Raw genomic sequence first — 26,881 nt, forward strand, 5'->3', positions numbered from 1 at the left:
ACAGATATGATGATGAGATGCAGGAGATACAGGAGAACAGACTCGATAAGGTAGCCATTTATTCTTTGTCAGGAGGTAAACATTAAAAATCTATCATACACCAGGTAAAATGGTAAAACACTTCCACTGACAGGAGGCCAAAAATATCTAACTGAAAGCCACGCCACCACACCTCCAATTTAATAAACCTCCATAGACCAGTTAAACTGGTACTCATAGGTGGCCAAGAAGCGATAACTGAAAGCCAAGCCCCCACTAAGCCATACCTCCAATATCATTTCCCAGTGTGCCTTGCCTTTTCGAGGGAATTGTAGTATTACCACCCATGACTATATTTGTTAGTGATACAGACATGGTTATTGAATTTGTTTCTGATCAAGCCTGTGGTTATCATCCAATTGAGATTCTAGGTGAGTGGTTTCATTCAAATCTTGTAAGGCCTTACTTTGAAAACAAGATTAGTTTACATAGTGGCCTGAAACTATTGGTTTTACAGAACACATCTGGTCTGCAAGTAGCATTGGAAAACTCAAGTATCTTTCCTGGGAAATGTGGTTAAAGGAGTCCAGGCTTCCTGAATATTCCCTCCAGTTTCCATTTCAAGTGGGATATCTGAAAATCCTGGGAACTTTGGGAACATTACCAGATTTTTTGCAAACCTGCCTGCAAGTCACATTATGCAAAGTGATCTGTAATTCCTATTGGAATCCAGCCAGCATTAGAACAGCCAACAATTGGGATTTTTATTCCCCTGCAACCTGCATTCAGAATGACTGCCAGGGTTAGGAACATTGGGAGGAGACTACGCATTCCATTTAGACTGGAACAATGATTTCAGTAACAAATGCAAAAACTAACTGATTGGATTAGTTTAGAAAAATGTATTTTATTTATCTTAGTGTAGCATAAGATTAATGACGCAAACAATGTACATGCAAAAGCACAGATATAAAAAACTATTTTTCTAAATCAACCTGCAGTAGAACATGCTGGGAAATATGATAATGATAACGGTTATGGTAAAAATTTGCCTAAATGTCCTAACTTCTTGAAAACTCATCTGAGACACCTTATATTTTTATAAATCAAGGCTAAAAATTTGCCGTGTCCGCTCTGCATTAGCCTCAAATGTACACCTTATTCAGATAAAGAGTACATTTACCTTGTTTCATGTTTCATATTTCTTGTGCTGGCAGGCTGAGGCCCACTGCAGGTTGTCAGTTGTCACTTCCCTTTTCAAGATGTCTGAAGGCCAGGGTGTGAGGCCACAGCGTAGATGCATGATGACTTCGGATCCACAATTCGATTGGTCAATAATATAACATCTAGGGTGTGTTGTATGTTTTTCAGCTTTTAACACATTATTTGCAGGAATTGACACAAATTGTGTTGAAAAATGTACATGAAATGTACACAAATCACAGTGATTGTGTTTAAAGTAACACATACCGTCCAAAGCTAGACATAAGGATGTGTTAAAAAATGTCATACAAATTCTAAGAGTGTATGTTATGTGTGATGATTGTGAGGCATTGTGCAAATTAGACAGTCACAAGACACGACTTCAAATAGGCCTATGGCATGGCAAGTGAACTGTAGCCTACTGTTCAGATGGGTTAAATGGAAACTGACTGTAGGTCTATAACCTATTGCATTTTCTCTCCAATCCCTAAACGTCTTTGCTCCCCGAAATAAGCAGACCACAGAGAAAACTTAACTGATGTCAACTAAATTGAAGCATTAATTCTATAATTTATGACATTATTCTGGTGAACAAGGGTTCATTTAGTTTTCTATGGCAACATATGACAGAAGAGAACCTGTATGTATCTAATTGTAGACAAGTTGACTAACAAATAGCCTCCAAAAATGTCAGAGATTATAAGCAGAAACATCTAAATTAGGGAAAATCCTCCAATTTTCACTTTATCACATACAGTGCATTCAGAAAGTATTCAGACCCCTTGACTTTTTCCACATTTTGTTACGATGCAGCCTTACTCTAAAATGTATTAACAAAATATATATATAATCAATCTACACACAAGACCCCATAATAACAAATCAAAAACAGGTTTTTAGACATTTTAGCACATTTATTAAAAAGAAAAAACACAGAAATACCAGAAATAGTATTCAAACACTTTGCTATGAGACTCGAAACTGAGCGCAGTTACCCGTTTCCATTGAACATCCTTGAGATGTTTCTACAACTTGATTGGAGTCCATCTGTGTTACATTCAATTGATTGGACATGATTTGGAAAGGCACACATGTGTATGTATATATAAGGTCTAACAGTTGACAGTGCATGTCATAGCAAAAACCAAGGCATGAGGTCAAAGGAATTGTCCGTAGAGCTCGGAGACAGGCTTGTGTCGAGGGTATTAGAAATGTAGGGTACTAAAAATGTTCTGCAGCATTGAAGGTCCCCAAGAACACAGTGGCCGCCATAATTCTTAAATTGAAGAAGTTTGGAACCACCAAGACTCTTCCTAGAGCTGGCCACCCGGCCAAACTGAGCAATCGGGGGAGGAGGGCCTTTGTCAGGGAGGGGAACAAAAACCCAATGGTCACTCTAACAGAGCTCCAGAGTTAATCCGTGGAGATAGGAGAACCTTCCAGAAGGACAACCATCTCTGCAGCACTCCACCAATCAGGCCTTTATAGTAGAGTGGCCAGACGGAAGCCACTCCTCAGTAAAAGGCACATGACAGCCCGCTTGGAGTTTGCCAAAAGGCACCTAAAGGACTCTCAGACCATGATAAACAAGATTCTCTGGTCTGATGAAACCAAGATTTAACTCTTTAGCCTGAATGCCAAGCGTCACATCTGGAGGAAACCTGGCACCATCCCTATGGTGAAGCACGGTGGTCGCAGCATCATGCTGTGGGGATGTTTTTCAGTGGCAGGGATTGGGAGACTAGTTAGGATCAGGGGACAGATGAACAGACCAAAGTACAGAGAGTTCCTTGATGAAAACCTGCTCCTGAGCACTCAGGACAGACTGGGGCGAAGGTTCACCTTCCAACAGAACAATGACCCTAAGCACACGGCCACACACGCATGAGTGGCTTTGGGACAAGTCTCTGAATGTCCTTGAGTGTCCCAACCAGAGCCCAGACTTGGACCCGATATAACATTTCTGGAGAGACCTGAACATAGCTGTGCAGCGACGCTCCCCATCCAACCTGGCAGAGCTTGAGAGGATCTGCAGAGAAGAATGGGAGAAACTCCCCAAATACAGGTGTGCCAAGCTTGTAGGGTCATACTCAAGAAGACTCAAGGCTGTAATCGCTCCCAACAGTGCTTCAAGAAGTACTGAGTAAAGGGAACTGTATACTTATGTAAATGTTTATTTTCAGTTTGCATTTCAACATTTCTAAAAACCTGCTTTCACTTTGGTATTATGGGTATTGTGTGTAGATTGATGAGAAAAAAAACGATTTAATACATTTTAGAAGAAGGCTGTAACATAACAATATGTGGAAATCAATGGGTTCTGAATACTTTTCAAATACACTGTATAGGCCTAGTCAGGCGGTTGCAGATGGGTTATTAGCAATTGCGGGTGGGTGCTGGTGAACAAACAGCTGACCTGCGCACCATTAGTGTGTCTGACTAGATACAAGTTAGACTAGATACAAGTTAGAAACACATAGGTCTACACATTGCAAGGGACAACATTCTTTCTCTTTTCTCTCTGTCTGCGAAATGAGGATATAGAGCGGAGTGGGCTCTGAAGTCAAATAGCCTACGCGCAACTACAAAAAGACTGTAAATCAAACTGCATAACACAATTATTACATCAAATTATGAACAGGGTAGAACATTCGAATTAGTTGTTAACGTTCTAAAAAAAACTATTGATTTAGTTTCATTTTGACCTCACCTATCAATGCATTGCATTATAAATGTATTTGTAAACTAAATTGAAATATACGCAAAAACACGTAAAGTTTGAAGTCTAGGCTAAGTTATTTGTGTAAAAAAATAAATATGTCTGTCCATCAGAGAGCAATCAATGTTTTATTTTCGCAATCGGTCTGATAACGCATGGTTAACATTTCCTTTAACATGGTTATCGGAGAAAGGACAACGCACCAAGCCAACAGAGCGCTGCAGGCTCGAGACAGAGCGTATGATATTTCTTCCTAACATTGTCTCACCTAGTCTAATGTTGACAGCCTACGCATTGCAACATTTGTAGACATATCCGATAAATAAGTTTATATTGTTTACAGAATCAATATAGCCTACCATACATTACAATTTGCACGATAACAATATAATCTCAATCTCACCTTTAATGTCCGCTGTTTGTCATGTATGCATTTAGTAGCCTACAGCAGCAATCCACATTCGGCTTCAGTGTCTGTTTGATAGTTTTTTCTGTCTGTACCTGGGCTCTGTCTCCTCCGAACGAGCATAGACTAGACTGGACTGGCAGCGATTGCGAAATTCTGGCTCCGCGTTCCCCCCTGATCAAGGTGGACTGGGCGACTTCACGGAGTGGTGACAGCAAAGACCGTTTAGTATGTGGTTACCCAGCTAGCAGATTTGGTTCCTTAGAAGTTGTGGGAACGTATGTTTTGGTCTTACATTGTTTGTGGGAACGAAGCCATATGTTTCCTGACCGGTTAAACTGAATCTTTTTTTTAACTTATAATTTTTTTATGTTCTGGGAACAGAAGTGAAAAATGCACCTTTTCTGGGTATGTTTCTTTTTAGGATACAGGGTGGTTCCTTGAGCGTTTTCCTGGGAGGTTTGAGAACGGAAATTATAAGCTATTTGGAAGTTTTTTAAATAACTTCCATAAAACTTTCACTGAATGTTTCAAAAAAACTTTGAAAAACACTGCTAGCTTATTTTGAGTTAACTCTTTTTAACTTCAAGCACAGATTGAACACATGCAATTACATTTTCTTAGGCATTAATAATGCCTAACACATTTGTTTTGACACAGTATCTGTGAGATTCAAACCTGTAATCTTCTGTTTTCTAGCCATGGAATTAATCCACTGATCCACCAGGATGGAGCAGGCATGCCATGTAAGTTTAGTCTAACCCTATTCAAACAGACCCCATTTCAGAGGAAACATGCACTCAGGTGTGGCCAATTAGTGGGCGTGGCAAACATACCTGAACACACAACAAAATAGATGACAGAGAGAGTTTTGTTCATACTGAGAACAGAATGTATGTTTTTAAATAACATTTTTAGAATATTATTTGAACATTACTACATTTTTCTTGTGGTTTTTATAGAAACTTTTCTTAACTTTCTCAGAACAGGTTGAGGACTTGACTTTATATAGAACCATGAGGGAAGCTGTAGGAAACGTTTAGCTAAAGTACTGAAATTCCCACAGAAGAACATTGTTTCTTAATGTTCTTGGAGCAATTTGAGAACATGACTTTAAACAGAACCATGAAGAAAACGTATGGGAAATGGTATGCGAAAGTACCCTACTGAAATTCCCACAGAAGAACGTTGTTTCTTAATGTTCTCTGAACTATTTGAGACCATTCCCAATGTCAAACCAGATGCAAAACGTTCCTAGATCATTACCAAATGATAAATACATGTATCCATGTTTGAACTTTTAGGAAACGTTATGTGAAAGTAATGAAATACAAAGAAAATATTTCAAATTCCTTAAATGTGCTGGGAATGTTCCAAAGCATTCCCAGAATGCTGTAGGAAGCTTGTATGCAAAACAGTGGCTGCTGGTGTGGAGGAGCTATAAGAGGACAGGCTGCAATAAATGGAACAGAGTCAAACATTCCATTAATTCCATTCCAGCAATTACAATAAGCCCATCCTCCTGTAGCCCCTCCCACCAGCTTCCACTGATGTAAAATAACCATAGGTCAACCACGCTCTCACCAAGCTCTAAGAAACATATTGTTCTCAGAACGTTATGTGCTAGCTGGGAACAATGTGACCGTAGTCTTCTTATTAAACCAAATGCAACCCTCCCACCGCGCTATTTTCAGTTTTAATAGATCGATCAATCTTCTGAAAGATTGATACGCCCTCTGATAGCCAATTTCTGCTACTCGATCTACTTTATGACCAATACCGTTCTGTTTAATTCTTAGGTAATGTGAAAAAATACAATTTATTTCAGCACTTCCGGTGTGTAGCGAGAGCCACCTTGTGTGACACAGGGTAGGTGGTCCTTTGCTCTGGTCCTTTGGTCCTTCATTCTTCCCATTTGTCAGTTGCTTGTTTACAATTAATTTCTTTATTCTTGACTTCACTTTTTTATTTTAAATTATAATACGACCTTCATCTAAGTGAGACAATGGTTTAGTCAGAGCTTATGTTATATTTCCTGCATAGGCATACATTACATTCCTAGTAGTGAAACACTGTTACTCTGGGTTGAGTGGGGAAAATGGTTTTAATTGGTATTCATTGTTAATAAAAAAACATTACAGCTGTGGGAATGAATGCCTGATGTGTCTGGGAAATTAACCAACAAACATCTCTGTGAGGTCCACTGCTGAACCCATGACATCACTTCTTCTGGACTTTTCTGTTCTTAACCCTGCAGTGGAAAGCTGTTGTTTGATAAATTTGCTTAAAATGATGAAGGATAATCCAATTTTAATGCATTGTGCATCAATCAAGGCTATGTAATGGACATCTACCCTGGAGCCTGTAAATGAGTGATGTTGTTGAAGGGGCTAAGGGAGTTTGGGACATATAATGGAAGATTGGCTTGTGTCCCAAATGGTATCTTATGCCTTATTTAGTGCATTATTTTCAGTCCAATGGGCCCTGGTTAAAATTTGTGCACTATAAAGGAAATAGGGTACCATTTGGGATGCGACGCTTATGGAAGATTGAGTGAATGAAAATGGATAGTGCTCTGAAATGATAATATTGACTTTGTTACTCAAATTTAGTGGCTCCATAGGGATACCTAGCAGCAGTGGTTCACTAGATTACATACTTGGCTTGGATAGGGCATGAGAAGGTGTGTGTGTGTGTCAGTGGAGGCTCCTCAGTTGTGGAAGGGGAGGACCATCCTCCTCTGTGAATTAAAAAAGTTATAATTTTTAGATAAAACTATACAAAAGAAGTTCACATGTTACCACATGCTTGATTAAAACACAATGTTTTGCAATGAAGGTCTACAGTAGCTTCAGCAGCACTCTGTAGCGTAGCACAATGGTGTAGCCAGAGGACAGCTACCTTCTGTTCTCCTCTGGGTACATTGACTTTAATACAACACTTAGGAGGCTCACGGTTCTCACCCCCTTCCACAGACGTACAAAGTAATTACGACAACTTTCGGAGGACGTCCTCCAACCTATCAGAGCTCTTGCAGAATGAACTGACATGTTGTCCACCCAATCAAAAGATCAGAGAATGATTTTAGTACTGAAAGCGTAAGCTACAGCTAGCTAGCACTGCAGTGTATAAAATGTGGTGAGAAGACTGAAAGAGAGAGAAAGGCAATAGTTAATTTATTAAAAAATGAAGAGATATATATTTGGTCGTATATTTTTTTTAACTTTCACTTTCACTTAGCTAGTGAATGTGCTAGCTAGTTCAGCCTACTCAAACACCTGGGTCAAACAGAGAGGGATGCTAAGTTAGCTAACTATCTATGGCTATCTAACACCGGAACTCTTCCAAATCAAGGTAACCTTTTGGTTTTATTAATTTATTGCCACCGGGACCTTCCGGTGTAACTGCTAAACTGCTTTCTGACTGTACACTGTACTGCATGATTGTAGTGGGTTTACTAACGTGTTAGTTCTAGTAGCTATGTTGACTATGACGAGTCCGCAATGTAGGCTGTGTGTAGCAGTTATCGTCATGATATGAAGGTTTGGCTTGGAAAGGATTTTTGCCTGGTCACAGACAGGTGATGTGTTGTGCACTGAAGTCCACAAGCGAAGGAAAAAGGTGAGAGGAGGAGAGTGAGTAGATAGTTGCAAGAAGCAATTACATATACAATGAGCAAAGTGATCATCCATCCTAGCTGGAGGGGTGCTCTCATTTTATCTACCAACATAGACAGGGCTCTAACTCCTCTTGCTCCACAATGAAATGGGGTGCAGGCCAGGCAGCAGGCTGTTAGCCAGCCTGCCAGCTTAGTGGAGTCTGCCACTAGCACATTCAGTGTAGTCAGCTCAGCTATCCCCATTGAGACCGTGTCTGTGCCTCGACCTAGGTTGGGCAAAACTAAACATGGCAGTGTTCGCCTTAGCAATCTCACTAGGTTAAAGACCTCCTCCATTCCTGCCATTATTGAAAGAGATCGTGATACCTCACATCTCAAAATAGGGCTACTAAATGTTAGATCTCTCACTGTTAGATCTCTCACGTCTTTTGAGCTTCCAGTCATGAAATCTATGCAGCCTACTCAATAACTTTTTATAGCTACTGTTTACAGACCTCCTGGGCCATATACAGCGTTCCTCACTGAGTTCCCTGAATTCCTATCTGACCCTGTAGTCATAGCAGGTAATATTCTAATTTTTGGTGATTTTAATATTCACATGGAAAAGTCCACAAACCCACTCCAAAAGGCTTTCGGAGCCATCATCGACTCAGTGGGTTTTGTCCAACATGTCTCTGGACCTACTCACTGTCACAGTCATACTCTGGACCTAGTTTTGTCCCATGGAATACATGTTGTGGATCTCAATGTTTTTCCTCATAATCCTGGACTATCGGACCACCATTTTATTACGTTTGCAATCGCAACAAATAATCTGCTCAGACCCCAACCAAGGAGCATCAAAAGTCGTTCTATAAATTCTCAGACAACACAAAGAATCCTCGATGCCCTTCCTGACTACCTCTGCCTGCCCAAGGACGTCAGAGGACAAAAATCAGTTAACCACCTAACTGAGGAACTCAATTTAACCTTGCGCAGTACCCTAGATGAGGTTGCACCCCTAAAAACTAAAAACATTTGTCACAAGAAACTATCTCCCTGGTATACAGAAAATACCCGAGCTCTGAAGCAAGCTTCCAGAAAATTGTAACGGAAATGGCGCCACAGCAAACTGGAAGACTTCCGACTAGCTTGGAAAGACAGTACCGTGCAGTATCGAAGAGCCCTCACTGCTGCTCGATCATCCTATTTTTCCAACTTAATTGGAAATTCTTTTTGATACTGTCGCAAAGCTAACTAAAAAGCAGCATTCCCTAAGTGAGGATGGCTTTCACTTCAGCAGTAATACATTCATGAACTTCTTTGAGGAAAAGATCATGATCATTAGAAAGCAAATTACGGACCCCTCTTTAAATCTGCGTATTCCTCCAAAGCTCAGTTGTCCTGAGTCTGCACAACTCTGCCTGGACCTGGGATCAACAGAGACCCTCAAGTGTTTTAGTACTATATCTCTTGACACAATGATGAAAATAATCATGGCCTCTAAACCTTCAAGCTACATACTGGACCCTATTCAAACTCAACTACTGAAAGAGTTGCTTCCTGTGCTTGGCCCTCCTATGTTGAACATAATAAACGGCTCTCTATCCACCGGATCTGTACCAAACTCACTAAAAGTGGCAGTTATAAAGCCTCTCTTGAAAAAGCCAAACCTTGACCCAGAAAATATAAAGAACTATCGGCCTATATTGAATCTTTCATTCCTCTCAAAAATGTTAGAAAAAGCTGTTGTACAGCAACTTACTGCCTTCCTGAAGACATACAATGTATACAAAATGCTTCAGTCTGGTTTTAGACCCCATCATAGCACTGAGACTGTGCTTTTGAAGGTGGTAAATGACCTTTTAATGGCGTCAGACCGAGGCTCTGCATCTGTCCTTGTACTCCTAGACCGTAGTGCTGCTTTTGATACCATCGATCACCACATTCTTTTGGAGTGATTGGAAACCCAAATTGGTCTACACGGACAAGTCGCGGCCTGGTTTAGATCTTATCTGTCGGAAAGATGTCAGTTTGTCTCTGTGAATGGTTTGTCCTCTGACAAATCAACTGTAAATTTCGGTGTTCCTCAAGGTTACGTTTTACGACCACTATTGTTTTCACTATATATTTTACCTCTTGGGGATGACATTCGAAAACATAATGTTAACTTTCACTGGTATGCGGATGACACACAGCTGTACATTTCATTGAAACATGGTGAAGCCCCAAAATTGCCCTCGCTAGAAGCCTGTGGTTCAGACATAAGGAAGTGGATGGCTGCAAACTTTCTACTTTTAAACTCGGACAAAACAGAGATGCATGTTTTAGGTCCCAAGAAACAATGAGATCTTCAGTTGAATCTGACAATTAATCTTGATGGTTGTACAGTCGTCTCAAATAAAACTGCGTTAGTCTGCCCCCTATTCTCTCTTTTGACAAACAAATCAAGACTGTTTCAAGGACAGCTTTTTTCTATCTACGTAACATTGCAGAAATCAGAAACTTTCTGTCCAAAAATGATGCAGAAAAATTAATCCATGCTTTTCTTACTTCTAGGTTAGACTATGCAATGATTTACATTCCTGCTACCTGGATAAAGCACTAAATAAACTTTAGTTAGTGCTAAATATGGCTGCTAGAATCCTGACTAGAACTAAAAATATGGATCATATTACTGCAGTGCTAGCCTCCCTACACTGGCTTCCTGTTAACCCCCCCCTTGGGTTGTGCCGTGGCGGAGATCTTTGTGGGCCATACTCGGCCTTGTCTCAGGATGGTAAGTTGGTGGTTGAAGATATCCCTCTGGTGGTGTGGGGGCTGTGCTTTGGCAAAGTGGGTGGGGTTATATCCTTCCTGTTTGGCCCTGTCCGGGGGTATCATTGGATCGGGCCACAGTGTCTCCTGACCCCTCCTGTCTCAGCCTCCAGTATTTATTCTGCAGTAGTTTATGTGTTCGGGGGGCCAGGGTCAGTTTGGTATATCTGGAGTACTACTCCTGTCTTGTCCTGTGTGAATTTAAGTATGCTCTCTCTAATTCTCTTTCTTTCTCTCTCTTGGAGGACCTGAGCCCTAGGACCATGCCTCAGGACTACCTGGCATGATGACTCCTTGCAGTCCCCAGTCCACCTGGCCGTGCTGCTGCTCCAGTTTCAACTGTTCTGCCTGCGGCTATGGAACCCTGACCTGTTCACCGGACGTGCTACCTGTTCCAGACCTGCTGGTTTCAACTCTCTAGAGACAGCAGGAGCAGTAGAGATACTCCTGACATTTGCTCCTGAGGTGCTGACTTGTTGCAACCTCGACAACTACTGTGATTATTATTATTTGACCATGCTGGTTATTTATAAACATTTGAACATCTTGGCCATGTTCTGTTATAATCTCCACCTGGCACAGCCAGAATAGGACTGGCCACCCCTCATAGCCTGATTCCTCTCTAGGTTTCTTCCTAGGTTTTGGCCTTTCTAGGGAGTCTTTCCTAGCCACTGTGCTTCTACACCTGCATTGCTTGCTGTTTGGGGTTTTAGGCTGGGTTTCTGTACAGCACTTTGAGATATCAGCTTATGTAAGAAGGGCTATATAAATACATTTGATTTGATTTGATCATGCTGTTTTTATGTGGCTGCTATGAAAGTGAACTGTTTGCATGTGATCAGGTGTGTATTCATTCCACCGATTCTGTAGAAAAAAGTTTCTTAAACGCAAGCAAACAGAACTAAACCTGGATAAAAATACCTGAATTTATCCAATAGAAACTCACATTTGCAACTGTTGGACTAATGATTACACCCTACATCAGCTAGATTCAGGCAAGAGTGTGCAAGGCAATATTGAATGTGTCGCTGTCTTTTACCTTGATTACTAAAAATTATTTCGACCTGTGAGCCTTCTTGTAAACTTTCATTCATAGGCTAGGTTGTAGCAACCTCATGATGGGTACAGGGAAAATTAAACCTATCGATAATACATTGACCTAGGTGAATGGGATATGAAAGAAAGGAATCCAATATGCTTTAATAGAAATAAGGCCATGCTCAAAGCATTTTCTTTATCATCCTCCCTCATCTTAAATGGCACTGACCACTACTGGTGAATGTGTGTTTTGTGAATGCCTTTCGTGAACTAACACTCGCACTTTACTTTTTTTCCCCCTTAACTAGCTCAGATTTTTCTGATAGCACCTTTATTTATTTCCACCATCATTTCTCATGTAATACATTTTTTCAAAACAAAACGATCCCACCATGTCAAACGAACAAATTATCTGTCGGCATTTATACAATTGTACCGAAACTTCCTGTTTCCATCACAGCTGTCGTGATTTTATATGGTATGACTTTACTCGCATAAAAACTGTGAATGAAAACGTGGTTTATAACTGAGATATGTGAAATTCCCACCTTTCTTTCTTAAGATGAATGCACTAACTGTATGTCACTCTGGATAAGAATGTCTGTTAAATGACTCAAATCTATATTTGCTAGCAGTAATTTTCACGATTCAGTTCCATCTTTTACACTCAAATTTCGCTACAGAGACTCGTGGCACCCATATATATAAATCAACTTAATTTTTCCGCAAATAACTGAAAGCACTGAAGCAATTCTTTATTCCAATCTCTCTTCCTTTGTCTCCCCTGTCTGTACCACAAAATAACACAACAACGTTGAGATGCAAGCAACCACAAATGTGTTCAGGTTCATCCACACAACCCAATCCTTGTTTGCATCCTAAATGGCACCCTATTCCCTGTATATTGCACTTTGGGCCCTGGTAAAAAGTAGTGCACTACATAGGGAATATGGTGCCATTTAGGACGCAAGCCTCCTCATCCACCAACATGCTCTAGTTGTGCCGATGGTGGTGAATTATTATTTTAATAACTTATTTTAGGAACAAAACATTTAGTACAGATTATTTTATGGGACAATATACAAATGTTTCTGAGAAAGATCATTAAAAAAATATATGGTATTGAGTAAATGTATTTATAGGTTTCTTGAAATGAAATGAAGGTTATTTGTTGATGAAAAAATTGAAAAGTCAAAATTCAGGAAAAATAAATTGGAATCAACGCTGAAAAATGGAACGCCGCACACTGTCCTATACACTGAGGGTACAACACATCAGGAACACTTTCCTAATGTTGAGTTGCACCCCCTTTTGCCCTCAGAACAGCCTCAATCCATTGGGGGCTTGGACTCTACAAGGTGTCGAAAGCATTCCACAGTGCCAATTTGATTGGGTGTCTTTTGGGTGGTGGACCATTAATGATACACACAGGAAACTGTTGAGGGTGAAAAACTCAGCAGCGTTGCATTTCTTGACACTCAAATCTGTGCACCTGGCACCTACTACCATACCCCGTTCAAAGGCACTTAAATATTTTGTCTTGCCCATTCACCGTCTGAATGACACACACACAATTCAGGTTTCAATTGCCTCAAGGCTTAAAAATGAGTCTCCTCCTATTAATCTACACCAGTTATTCCCAAACTGGGGAAAGTGAAATGGCGTCGGGTATGCCAAATAAATCTGTGATTCACATTTTGTTTTAAATATATATACAGTTGAAGTCGGAAGTTTACATACACCACATTTAGTCTAAGTAAAAATGCCCTGTCTTAGGTCAGTTAGAATCACCACTTTATTTTAAGAATGTGAAATGTCAGAATAATAGTAGAGAGAATGATTTATTTCAGCTTTTATTTCTTTCATCACACTCCCAGTTAACTTGGGTCAAACGTTTCGTGTAGCCTTCCATAAACTTCCCACAATAAGTTGGGTGAATTTTGGCCCATCCTGACAGACCTGGTGTAACGGAGTCAGGTTTGTAGGCCTCCTTGCTCGCACACACTTTTTCAGTTCTGCCCACAAATGTTCTATGGGATTTAGGTCAGGGCTTTGTGATGGCCACTCCAATACCTTGACATTGTTGCCCTTAAGCCATTTTGCCACAACCTTGAAAGTAAGCTTGGGGTCATTGTCCATTTGGAAGACCCATTTGCGACCAGGTTTTAACTTCATGACTGATGTCTTGAGATGTTGCTTCAATATATCTACATGATTTTCCATCCTCATGAAGCCATCTATTTTGTGAAGTACACCAGTCCCTCCTGCAGAAAAGTACCCCCACAACATGATGCTGCCACCCCCGTGCTTCACGGTTGGGATGGTGTTCTTCGGCTTGCAAGCCTCCCCCTTTTTCTTCCAAACATAATGATGGGCATTATGGCCAAACAGTTCTATTTTTGTTTCATCAGACCAGAGGACATTTCCCCAAAAAGTACGATCTTTGTCCCCATGTGCAGTTGCAAACCATAATCTGTCTTTTTTTGTGGCGGTTTTGGAGCAGTGGCTTCTCCCTTGCTGAGTGGTCTTTCAGGTTATGTCAATATAGGACTCGTTTTTCTGTGGATATAGATACTTTTGTACCCGTTTCCTCCAGCATCTTCACAAGGTCTTTTGCTGTTGTTCTGGGATTGATTTGCACTTTTCGCACCAAAGTACATTCATCTCTAGGAGACAGAACGTGTCTCCTTCCTGAGCAGTATGACAGCTGCGTTGTCCCATGGTGTTTATACTTGCGTACTATTGTTTGTACAGATGAACGTGGTACCTTCAGGAGTTTGGAAATTGCTCCCAAGGATGAACCAGACTTGTGGAGGTCTACCATTTGTTTTCTGAGGTCTTGGCTGATTTATTTTGATTTTCCCATGATGTCAAGCAAAGAGGCATTGAGTTTGAAGGTAGGACTTTAAATACATCCACAGGTACACCTCCAATTGGCTGAAATAGCCTATCAGAAGAATTCAATTAGCCTATCAGAAGCTTCTAAAACCATGACTTTATTTTCTGGAATTTTCCAAGCTGTTTAAAGGCATGTGTATGTAAAGTGTATGTAAAGCTTCTGACCCACTGGAATTGTGATACAGTGAATTATAAGTGAAATAATCTGTCTGTAAACAGTTGTTGGAAATATGACTTGTGTCATGCACAAAGTAGATGTCCTAACCGAATACTAATCAGTCCTCCAGCAAGGACCCTCTCAACTCATTTAATACATTACTGAAGCACACTCCATCAGTGTAGGAGTTGAACCTGGGTCATGTTCAGCGAGGAGAAAATGTTTTGAAACGTTTTGAAACGGAGAGTTACTACTACCTGAACTTGTCCAAAAAGAACACAGATATTAATTTCTGAGTAAAAACTTTTTTTACAGGTTGCCCTATTGAACACGATCCTGGTGATGGACAGTCAGGATGACTGAGAGCTCTGATGAGGGCTGTGTTGTGGGAGTGGCAGGGAGTAGGGCTCCCGAGTGGCACAGTGGTCTAAGGCACTGCATCTCAGTGCAAGAGGCGTCACTACAGTCCCTGGTTTGAATCCAGGCTGTATCACATTCGGCCGTGATTGGGAGTCCCATATGGTGGTGCACAATTGTCCCAGCGTTGTCCGGGTTTGGCCGGGGTAGCCAGTCATTGTAAATAAACATTTGTTCTTAACTGACTTGCCTGGTTAAATAAAGGTTACATTTTTAAAAACTATGACAATAAAACAATAAAAAAGATGGGGACATGACAGATCTTTCAGAAACAGCACTCTGAGAGGTTCACTGATTAGTCTAATTTAATGGATGAGCTGAGCTTCACTGTAGTCTTTTCTGTCTGCTTGATTCTCAGAACCAGGGGAACTGAATTGTGGTTGTAATACTTCTTCTCTCTCTTTGGGACTGTTTCCCAAATGGCCATACAGCTCTGGTCAGAAGTAGTGCACTATATACGGAATAGGGTGCAATTTGGGATGCATGCTCACGCCACTAGCTAGCTGCCTGTGCGAAGTAGGTTAAATCCTGACCCCCTGTTCAAATCTCTGGGGGGTGGACATGTTGTAAGAGCAGGTAGGGACATATTTTTTTTCTTTAAATTGGTCATTGTCCATGTTGACTATGAACATAATATCTGGATATTCAGTCTGGCTTATGATTTGAGGCAACTCATGTGGATGAGAGGATGAGATGAGGACACTGATTGACAAATACATAACTTTATAATTACACTGCTACATATGGACATTACATCTAGACATATACTATTACCAGGGAGAGAGAGAGATGGAAAGAGAGAGAGAGGAAAACAACTGTAAAATGGCTGAGTTCCCTGTGGAACCTCTGAAGTAGGCTACACATCACTTGAGGATGTTGGTTGACTGGTTGTCAGTACGCATCATCCAGACAGTACAGCTACAGAACAATAGGCAATTAGAACGCTCCTTTGGAACCAAACTCAGAGAGATAGAGAGCGACAGACAGACACAGACAGACACAGAGCTCTGACTATTTATAGAGGAGTCACAGAGTTTTAAGATTCAAACTGTAGGATTCGGTTAAAATAATCCTTAAAATTGGTCTTCCTCATCCCTTCTCAGTCAGTGTAACAGTGTAGTTGTGATGGTGGCATTTCTTTTTAGATATTCTATATGAATCTTTTAGTCTCATTTGCTCCAATTACATATTGGGGTTTGTCCCATTGGCAGCCTAATGGCATGCGTCTGCTGTCTTGATTCATCCATGCCTAAATGAAGAAAAGAAGGGGGAAAAGCCATCTACTATCCATCACTTCCTACTAGTATCCCTCACTACAATGGATTTTCTGTAGACAGCCTTGGCCCTGGCCCGAGTGACACAATGCACACTGACAGACGTCTGCTCCAGTCAAAGAGACGTTCGGAGACGCGAGCTGCCACTGACTGATCTTTGTCAGTTCACACACACACACACACACACACACACACACACACACACACACACACACACACACACACACACACACACACACACACACACACACACACACAGCGACTCTGTACTGATACCCCGTGTATTTAGCCTATTTATAATTACTCATTGTGTATTTATTACTTGTGTTATTATTTTTCTACTGTTTCTACATTTTTCTCTCTGCATCGTTGTGAAGGACCCGTAAGTACACATTTCACTGTTAGTCTACACCTGTTTGTTTATGAAGCATTAGACAAATAAAGGTTTATTTGATTTTATTAAATTTGACACACACACACACACACACAACACACACACACACACACACACACACACACACACACACACACACACACACACACACACACACACACACACACACACACACAAACACACACACGGCAACTTTACATTTCCAACAGAGCTTCTGACTCCTCACTACCTCTTTACCACTACTGACCACAGTCTTCTTTTCCCAATTGTCCCAAATGGCACCCTATTCCCTACATAGTGCACTACTTTTGACCAGTCCCCTGTGGGCTCTGTGCCCTGGTTAAAAGTAGTGCACTTTGTAGGGAGCATAGTGCCATTTGGCAAGCAACCTTCTCACCTCAATCACTTCCCTCCCTCTCCTGTTTGTCCCTCCCTATACCCCCTCTCAATTGAATCGCCTAGATGAGGAGGAGATAAGATCCAAGGTGACCCTGCTCTGAATCATCCTGCTGGCACGGCTGTATCATTGGAGACACATTGTGACATGGGTTGCGTCCCTCATGGCACCATATTCCCCACATTGTGCACTACTTTTGACCAGAGCCCTACAAACCCTCATCATAGGAAGTGCACTATGTAGGGAATAGGGTGTCTTTGGGAGTTCGCCATGGAGATTGCCCTAAGTGGTGGTCCGGCTGAGCTCTGCTCTCAAATGGATGTTTGTCAATGAGAGGTAATCGTGTTAAGGAAAGAGCCTTCCCTCGGATACAGAGCTATACGGAGAGCCTCAATCAGGTTACAGGTTATACCATAGCCTCTGTGGATGTAGGGGGTACCATGAATTTGACAGTAATTTACAGGCAGCTCAAGTCAAGTCAAATTCTGCATGTAATATTACAGTACACCTACTGTAATATAAATATGGTATCAAAGCAAGTACTAGGTAATGACACACAGTACAGTACCGTAAAATTGACAGTATTATACTGTAAAAAAGTCAATGCTACCGTGATCGGGATAAATTCAAGAATGGATGCGGAGGGGCTTGTATTTCAGATTTTACTGTAATTCAAGGGATTGGTGCATGCAGGTTGGCTGCTGGGTAAAGTGTTTACACATTACAGCATATGAATGAATATTTGGTGTTTGATGTCACTTGCACTTCTAGAGGCCTTAATTACTCACCGGCAGCGACTACAGGGCAAAACAGACCAAACGTACATGGAAAAATGCTCAACCAAGGTTTACCAAGGTGCTGCCTCTCCAGTCTGTCTCTTATATATTTTTAAATTGATGTGGCACTATAACCATATAGGAGTTAAATTGGTACAGCATTCTCACACAAGGATGTAACAAATATAGCCTCTTACAAAAAAATATGTTCATGAGCCAGAAACAACAATACTATGCATCCACTAGTGAGCAAAAGGTTTTTTCAGCTCCAAAGATATGGTACGGTACTGTATTCTATGGGGTGTAATTTCAGTACCATTTCAAATACAGCAATTTTCCCACAATGCGTCATCATTTAATTTATGCTGCAGTAACACGTTTCATCGTTTTTTACTGTCGATAATACCTTTTCCTTCACAGTGTAGCTATATGGATGTGTCTACCAAACAGCACTGTTTTCCATATATAATGCACTACTTTTGACCACAGCCCATAGGTCTCTGGTCAAAACTAGTGCACTAACTTGTATCGGGAATAGAGTGCCATTGTTTTATTTTATTTTATTTATTTCACCTTTATTTAACCAGGTAAGCAAGTTGAGAACAAGTTCTCATTTACAATTGCGACCTGGCCAAGATAAAGCAAAGCAGTTCGACACATACAACGACACAGAGTTACACATGGAGTAAAACAAACATACAGTCAATAATACAGTAAAAAAAACAAGTCTATATACAATGTGAGCAAATTAGGTGAGAAGGGAGGTAAAGGCAAAAAAGGCCATGGTGGCAAAGTAAATACAATATAGCAAGTAGAACACTGGAATGGTAGTTTTGCAATGGAAGAATGTGCAAAGTAGAAATAAAAATAATGGGGTGCAAAGGAGCAAAATAAATAAATAAATTAAATACAGTTGGGAAAGAGGTAGTTGTTTGGGCTAAATTATAGGTGGGCTATGTACAGGTGCAGTAATCTGTAAGATGCTCTGACAGTTGGTGCTTAAAGCTAGTGAGGGAGATAAGTGTTTCCAATTTAAGAGATTTTTGTAGTTTGTTCCAGTCATTGGCAGCAGAGAACTGGAAGGAGAGGCGGCCAAAGAAAGAATTGGTTTTGGGGGTGACTAGAGAGATATACCTGCTGGAGCGTGTGCTACAGGTGGGAGATGCTATGGTGACCAGCGAGCTGAGATAAGGGGGGACTTTACCTAGCAGGGTCTTGTAGATGAATTGTCACGCCTTGGTCTTAGTATTTTGTGTTTTCTTTAGTTATTTGGTCAGGCCAGGGTGTGACATGGGTTTATTGTGTTGTCGTATTGGGGTTTTAGTAGGCATTGGGATTGTGGCTGAGTATGGGGTGTCTAGCATAGGCTTGGCTGCCTGAGGCGGTTCTCAATCAGAGTCAGGTGATTCTCGTTGTCTCTGATTGGGAACCATATTTAGGTAGCCTGGGTTTCACTGTGTGTTTTGTGGGTGATTGTTCCTGTCTTTGTGTTAGTTAGCACCAGACAGGCTGTATAGGTTTTCACGTTCCGTTTGTTGTCTTGTATATTTATTTAGTTAATTCATGTATCGTTCTATTTAATTAAAGAACATGAGTAACCACCACTCTGCATTTTGGTCCGACTCTCTTTCAACAGACGAACGCCGTTACAGAATCACCCACCACACCCGGACCGAGTGGCGTGGTAACAGGCAACAGCGACAGAAGAGGCAGCGAAAGGAGGAACGGACATGGGAGGATGAATTGTTCGGAAAAGGACCCTGGGATCAGCCTGGAGAATATTGCCGCCCCAAAGAAGAACTGGAGGCGGCGAGAGCTGAGAGGCGCTGGTATGAGGAGAAGCAACAGTGGCAGCAGGAGCAACAATATCGGGACTACACTACTTGGGAGGAAATAGACAGGTGGGCGGTCGACCCAGAGAGAGTGCCGGAGCCCGCCTGGGATTCGCTGGAGCAGTGCGAAGCAGGTTATAGGAGAATGGAGTTGGAGAGACAAGCACGTCAGCGCAGAAGAATGCCCGAGAGTCAGGGGGGGGGAGGGGGCTCAGGGAGAGTGTGGCAGAGTCAGGAGTCAGACCTGAGCCAACTCTCCCTGTTTATCGTGAGGAGCCAAGGAGGAGGCCAGAACCAGAGCCGGTGTTAGAGGTGAGCGAAGCAGAGACTGTGAAGGAGTTAACGGGGAAAGTGGAGGAGAGAGTAATGAGGGAGTTGCTAGTTTGGTGCTTTAGGTACGATATTCGTCCGACGGAGCGTGTCGGGGATTTGATGGCACCTGGGTCAGCGCTCCATACTCGTCCTGAGGTGCGTGTTAGTCGGCTGGTGAAATTGGTGCCAGCCTCACGCATCAGGCCTCCTGTGCACATCCCTAGCCTTGCACGTCCTGTGCCAGCACTGCTCTCAAGATCTCCAGTACGCCTTCACGGTCTAGCTCATCCTGTGCCACCTCCACACACCAGTCCTCCGGTGGCAGCTCCCCGCAACAGGCTTCCTGTGCGTGTTTTCGGCCTACAGTGCGCCTCGCCTCTACAGCGCTGCTGGAGTCTCCCGCCTGTTTAGCGCAGCCAGAGCCTTCCTCCTCTACAGCGCTGCCGGAGCCTCCCGCCTGTTCAGTGCAGCCAGAGCCTTCCTCCTCTACAGCGCTGCCGGAGCCTCCCGCCTGTTCAGCGCAGCCAGAGCCTGTCTCCTCTCCTGCGCTGCCGGAGCCTCCTGCCTGTTCAGCGCAGCCAGAGCTGTCAGCCTGCATGGAGCAGCCAGAGCTGTCAGCCTGCATGGAGCAGCCAGAGCTGTCAGCCTGCATGGAGCAGCCAGAGCTGCCAGTTTGCATGGAGCAGCCAGAGCTGCCAGCCTGCATGGAGCAGCCAGAGCTGCCAGTTTGCATGGAGCAGCCAGAGCTGCCAGTCTGCATAGAGCTGCCAGTCTGCATGGAGCAGCCAGAGCTGCCAGTCTGCATAGAGCTGCCAGTCTGCATGGAGCTGCCAGTCTGCATGGAGCAGCCTGAGCTGCCAGTCTGCATGGAGCAGCCAGAGCAGCTAGATCCGCCAGTCAGCCAGACTCTTCCAGATCTGCCAGTCAGCCAGACTCTTCCAGATCTGCCAGTCAACCAGAATCTTCCTGAGCTGCCCCTCAGTCCCGAGCTTCCCCTCAGTCCCGAGCTTCCCCTCAGTCCCGAGCTTCCCCAGTCCCGAGCTGTCCCTCAGTCCCGAGCTGTCCCTCAGTCCCGAGCTGCCCCTCAGTCCAGTGGGGTTCTGGGTGAGGACTACTAGGACATGGTCGGCGGCGAGAGTGGATTATCCTAGGACGCGAGGGGGAGGAACTATGACATTTATGGAGTGGGGTCCACGTCCCGAGCCGGAGCCGCCACCATGGACAGACGCCCACCCGGACCCTCCCTATGGTTTTGATGTGCGTCCGGGAGTCCGCACCTTAGGGGAAGGGGTTCTGTCACGCCTTGGTCTTAGTATTTTGTGTTTTCTTTAGTTATTTGGTCAGGTCAGGGTGTGACATGGGTTTATTGTGTTGTCGTATTGGGGGTTTAGTAGGCATTGGGATTGTGGCTGAGTAGGGGTGTCTAGCATAGGCTTGTCTGCCTGAGGCGGTTCTCAATCAGAGTCAGGTGATTCTCGTTGTCTCTGATTTGGGAACCATATTTAGGTAGCCTGGGTTTCACTGCGTGTTTTGTGGGTGTGTGTCTTTGTGTTAGTTAGCACCAGACAGGCTGTATAGGTTTTCACGTTCCGTTTGTTGTTTTGTATATTTATTTCGTTATTTCATGTATCGTTCTATTTCATTAAAGAACATGAGTAACCACCACGCTGCATTTTGGTCCGACTCTCTTTCAACAGACGAACGTCGTTGGAGCCATTTGGGACGAAGCCTATAGCCTCTGTAGACAAAGCAGATGTACTTAGCTAGCTATACTATTGGTCTTATATTGTTGGGGAGGCCAACTTCTGTATCTTTAGGGAAGGAAGATGCCCATTTGGTTGTAAATTTAAGGACATGTTGACATATATTCAGAATGGCATTATTACATTATCAACTGATTGTAGTTCTTCACTACAATTTCTATATGCTATAGAGGAGGCTCCTATAGCGTTATGTCAGATGAGCTTTAATCCAGTTCCTAACACCCCTTGGAGTGTCATTGGGTGTCACATCCATGTGTACTTTAAATGTCCCTTGCCAAAGCGAGGGAGAGTGATGATCAGAGAGGCAACATCCTTGATGGAAATCTTGTAGTTGAGCTTAAAAACTACCAGCCTATGTCACACCCTGATCTGTTTCACCTGTCTTTGTGCTTGTCTCCCCACCCATCCAGGTGTCGCCCATCTTCCCCATAATCCCCAGTGTATTTATAACTGTATTCTCTGTTTGTCTGTTGCCAGTTTCACCCTTTGAGAGTTCCCTGGGTTATCAGCCCCCACTCTTCCCTGAGCAAGAGGTCGGCATTCCTTCGGCCCAGATGTTTTTCCGCTGCGTTCGTTGTACCTGGAAGAGAGCCCGGCCGGTCCTTCTCAAAACCACCACCAGATATCGACGTCAAGCAGGCCGCCACCGGATCCCGGCTCCCCGGTATTGTCTCGGGCAGAAGGTATGGCTGTCCACCCGGGATCTGCCTCTCGGGTGGAGTCCCGCAAACTTTCCCCCTGTTTTATTGACCCTTTCACCGTCTCTAAGGTCATTAGCCCCTCAGCTGTTCGTCTTCTGTTGCCCGGTACCCTCCGTATACATCCCACTTTTCATGTGTCTAGAATCAAACACGTTTTACAGCCCTTTGTCTCCTGTTTCCAGGCCCACCTCTTTCCCCCGTCTCATCGACGGCCAACTGGTGTAGACAGTGAGACATCTCCTGGAGGTTCGACATCCGAAGGGAATTCCAGTACCTGATTGACTGGGAAGGTTATGGCCCGGGGGAGAGGTGCTGGGTCCCCGCTAGGGACAGCCTGGACCCAGGCCTCATCGCTGATTTCCAACGCCGGCACTCCAGTCAACCAGGTATGCTCCCAGGTAGGACGCCAGGTGGCGCCCCTGGAGGGGGCTTACTGTCACACCCTGATCTGTTTCACCTGTCTTTGTGCTCGTCTCCACCCCCTCCAGGTGTCACCCATCTTCCCCATTATCCCCATTGTATTTATACCTGTGTTCTCTGTTTTGTCTGGTGCCAGTTCGTTCTGTTCATCAAGCCTACCAGCGTTGTCCCCATTGCACCTGTCTGTTTCTCGCTACTGTTTTCTAGTTTTGACCATTCTGCCTGCCTGCCATTCTGTGCTTTGATACTCCACACTGGATTATTGACATCCGCCTTCCCTGACCCTGAGACTGCCTGAAATTCTGTACCTTTTTGATTCTGCCTGCCCTTGACCTGTTGTTTTTCCTGCCCCCTGTTTTAGTAATAAACATATGTTACTTTGACACTGTCTGCATCTGGGTCTTCCCTAAACGTGATACCTAAAGCTATTAATGTACCTAGTACGCTAAAGTATCTAGCTAGCACTCATGTCAGGTAGCTAGCTACAGTTACCCATAGCTGGCTAGCTAGTTTTATAGTTTGGTAATTTATTCCAATACATATTTGCAAAAAATATGTTTATGAATCTAGCAATGTTTTATAGGCTAAGACTAAAACAATTTGCCAAAACTCAATGAATATATATATATTGTTTAGCAACCTAGCTTCATATTTTTTTCTGACATGCAGCCTTGTTGATTGCATTTGACACTTCAAAGCTACCAGAGTTTGACATGTGACTACAGTTTGCATTGAATTGTGCGTCATATCAACCTTGCAAGTGACCAAAGTTGTTCACTTGCTCCCTCAAGCTAAATTGTGGGCCGAGGGGGCAACATTAGTGAATTGGACCTCCACTTAAGATGGCAATCAAACTGCATTCGGTTTCGACGGGGATTCCCCAGAGGGAAAGTGGATTGTGCAAGTGGGGTAAAACGATGGGGTAAAACGTGTATGGACTGCACCCTCTCTCTCTCACCAGGCTCAACCGTCTTAACTAATTATCTCTGCTTAGGCTGGACCTAATCCTAAACCATAAAATAACAGTTACCGTAAGCTTTACCCCAAACTAAACCTAACCATTAAGCTTAAAATTGTATTTTTCCTTGTGGGGACAGGCAAAATGTCCCCACTTGTGAGGACTTCTGGTCCCCACATGGTCCCCACATGGATAGTAAAAACAAACACACACACACCACCAGCTCCCTACATTAACCTATCTATTACCATTACAGGCATTCCACAACAACGATGTTGTGTTTCTCTGCAAATCGCATTCTGGTACAGTACATCTGGTTTAGGTTTTTAGCAATTTACAGGGGTACAAGGTCGTTTTTATACCTTTTGAAGCTCCTCAATTACATGTGTTTGTAATCTCACTCTTCCTGAATTTGGTGATCATTGACATTCCTCCCTGCTGTGTTTCTTTGGATAAAAATCCCTTTACGCTGATTCCCAAAATGTACCCTACTCCCTAATAGTGCACTACTATTGGCCAGAGCTCATATCAGAGCCCTGTGGGTCCTGGTCAAAAGAAATGCACTACAGTATATACAGAACAGGGTGCCATTTGGAAGTTACACCAAACCATTGGCTGAGCTAAGGCTGGAAAACCTCAGCTATGCTAACTACCTCTAGGTGAGGTGTATGTGTGTGTGTGCACACATGCCTGTGATTACCTATGGGTAGGGGTAAGCTGATCCTAAAGCAGCACTGAGCAGAGACAGAGCAGAAAAAACGATCAACCCACTCAACCAAAGGTAGCTTTTATTTTCACTAAAAAGGAAATGTATCTTTCTAACCAACAGGAAAATATGTTATCACTACACAGTACATTATTTGTTTGGCTGATTTCCCAGAGAGACCTAGTATGCTCCAGTAAACATCCAGCAGAGAGTATACAGATATATGCAGTATTACTCTATGTATGTACAGTGATGACCCGTAAGTCAGGGCAATTTTGAGCCCCATATTTTTCGCAAAAAATAAATAAATAAATAAATATACGTGTATATATATTATATATATATATATTTTTTGCCTTTACCTCCGTTATCTCACCTCATTTGCTCACATTGTATATAGACTTATTTTTCTATTGTATTATTGACTGTATGTTTGTTTTACTCCATGTGTAACTCTGTGTTGTTGTGTCAAACTGCTTTGCTTTATCTTGGCCAGGTCGCAATTGTAAATGAGAACTTGTTCTCAACTTGTTCTCAACTTGCCTACCTGGTTATATAATGGTGAAATAAATAAATAAAATAAATAAAAAATATATACAGTACCAATCAAAAGTTTGGACACACCTACTCATTCAAGGGTTTTTCTATATTTTTACTATTCTCTACATTGTAAAATAATAGTGAAGACGTCAAAACTATGAAATAGCACATATGGAATCAAGTAGTAACCAAAAAAGTGTAAAACAAATAAATATATTTTATATTTTAGGTTCTTGAATGTAGCCACCCTTTGCCTTGACAGCTTTGCATACTCTTGGCATTCTCTCAACCAGTTTCACCTGGAATGCTTTTCCAACAGTCTTGAAAGAGTGCCCACATATGCTGAGCAGTTGTTGGCTGCTTTTTCTTCACTCCAACTCATCCCAAGCCATCTCATTTGGGTGGAGATCGGGTGATTGTGGAGGCCAGGTCATCTGATGCAGCAGTGTCACCAGCAAAGCACCCCCACACCATCACACCTCCTCCTCCATGCTTCACGGTGGGAAACACACATGTGGAGGTCATCTGTTCACCCACACGGCGTCTCACAAAGAAAACTCAAATTTGGACTCTTCAGTCCAAAAGGAAAGATTTCAACAGGTCTAATGTTCATTGCTTGTGTTTCTTGGCCTAAGAAAGTCCCTTCTTATTATTGGTGTCCTATAGTAGTGGTTTCTTTGCAGCAATTCGACCACAAAGGCCTGATTGACGCAGTCCCCTCTGAACAGTTGATGTTGAGATGTGTCTGTTACTTGAACTCTGTGAAGGATTTATGTGGGCTACAATTTCTGAGGATGGTAACTCTAATGAACTTATTCTCCGCAGCAGAGGTAACTCTGGGTTTTCCTTTCATGTGGCGGTCCTCACGAGAGGACCATCATATCGCTTGATGTTTTTTTGCTACTGCACTTGAAGAAACTTTCAGTTATTGGCATTTTTTGTATTGACTGACCATGTCTTAAATAAAATATGGACTGTTGTTTATCTTTCCTTATTTGTTCTTTCCATAATATGAACTTGGACTTTTACCAAAAAGCGCTCTCTTCTGTATACCACCCTACCTTGTCACAACACAAATGATTGGCTCAAATTAAGAGCGAAAGAAAGAAATTCCACAAATTAACTTTTAAGAAGGCGTACCTTAACAAGGCACAATTTAAATGCATTCCAGTTGACTACCTGGTTGAGCTGGTTGAGAGAAAGGGTGGCTACCTTGAGGAATCTCAAATATAAAATATATTTTCATTTGTTTAATTAACACTTTTTTTGGTTACTACATGATTCCATATGTGTTATTTCATAGTTTTGATGTCTTCACTATTATTCCACAATGTAGAAAATAGTAAAACATAAAGAAAAACCCTTGAATGAGTAGGTGTGTCCTAACGTTTGACTGGTACTGTTTATTTTTTTGGGGTGGGCTTGCCTGTTTTGCATGTTATTTTGGCATTAATACGTGTCACATATCAGTTTGCAAACAATATAAAACATATATATCACTGAGTTAATAAAGCTGCATAAAAAAATGCAAGTGTTTCAGCCTAGCTCAGTGCTTTCTGTGGTGATGGGGCAAGCC

The 26,881-nt window shown here is 42.5% G+C and overlaps 1 protein-coding gene across 3 annotated transcripts in view; it reads right to left on the minus strand.

The window, feature by feature from the left end:
* LOC115105123 (E3 ubiquitin-protein ligase RNF152-like) overlaps positions 1-4,512 on the minus strand; it is a 64,500-nt gene extending 59,988 nt beyond the window's left edge. For 2 of the 3 annotated variants that reach the window (XR_003859835.2, XM_029626757.2), the window contains exon 1: positions 4,305-4,512. The gene's annotated coding sequence lies outside the window, so the exon portion shown is untranslated. The other variant, XM_029626758.2, reaches the window with a different exon arrangement.
* Between the last annotated feature and the right edge of the window lie 22,369 nt (positions 4,513-26,881).

The sequence above is a fragment of the Oncorhynchus nerka genome, linkage group LG22, assembly GCF_034236695.1.
Source record: "Oncorhynchus nerka isolate Pitt River linkage group LG22, Oner_Uvic_2.0, whole genome shotgun sequence".
NCBI lineage: Eukaryota > Metazoa > Chordata > Actinopteri > Salmoniformes > Salmonidae > Oncorhynchus > Oncorhynchus nerka.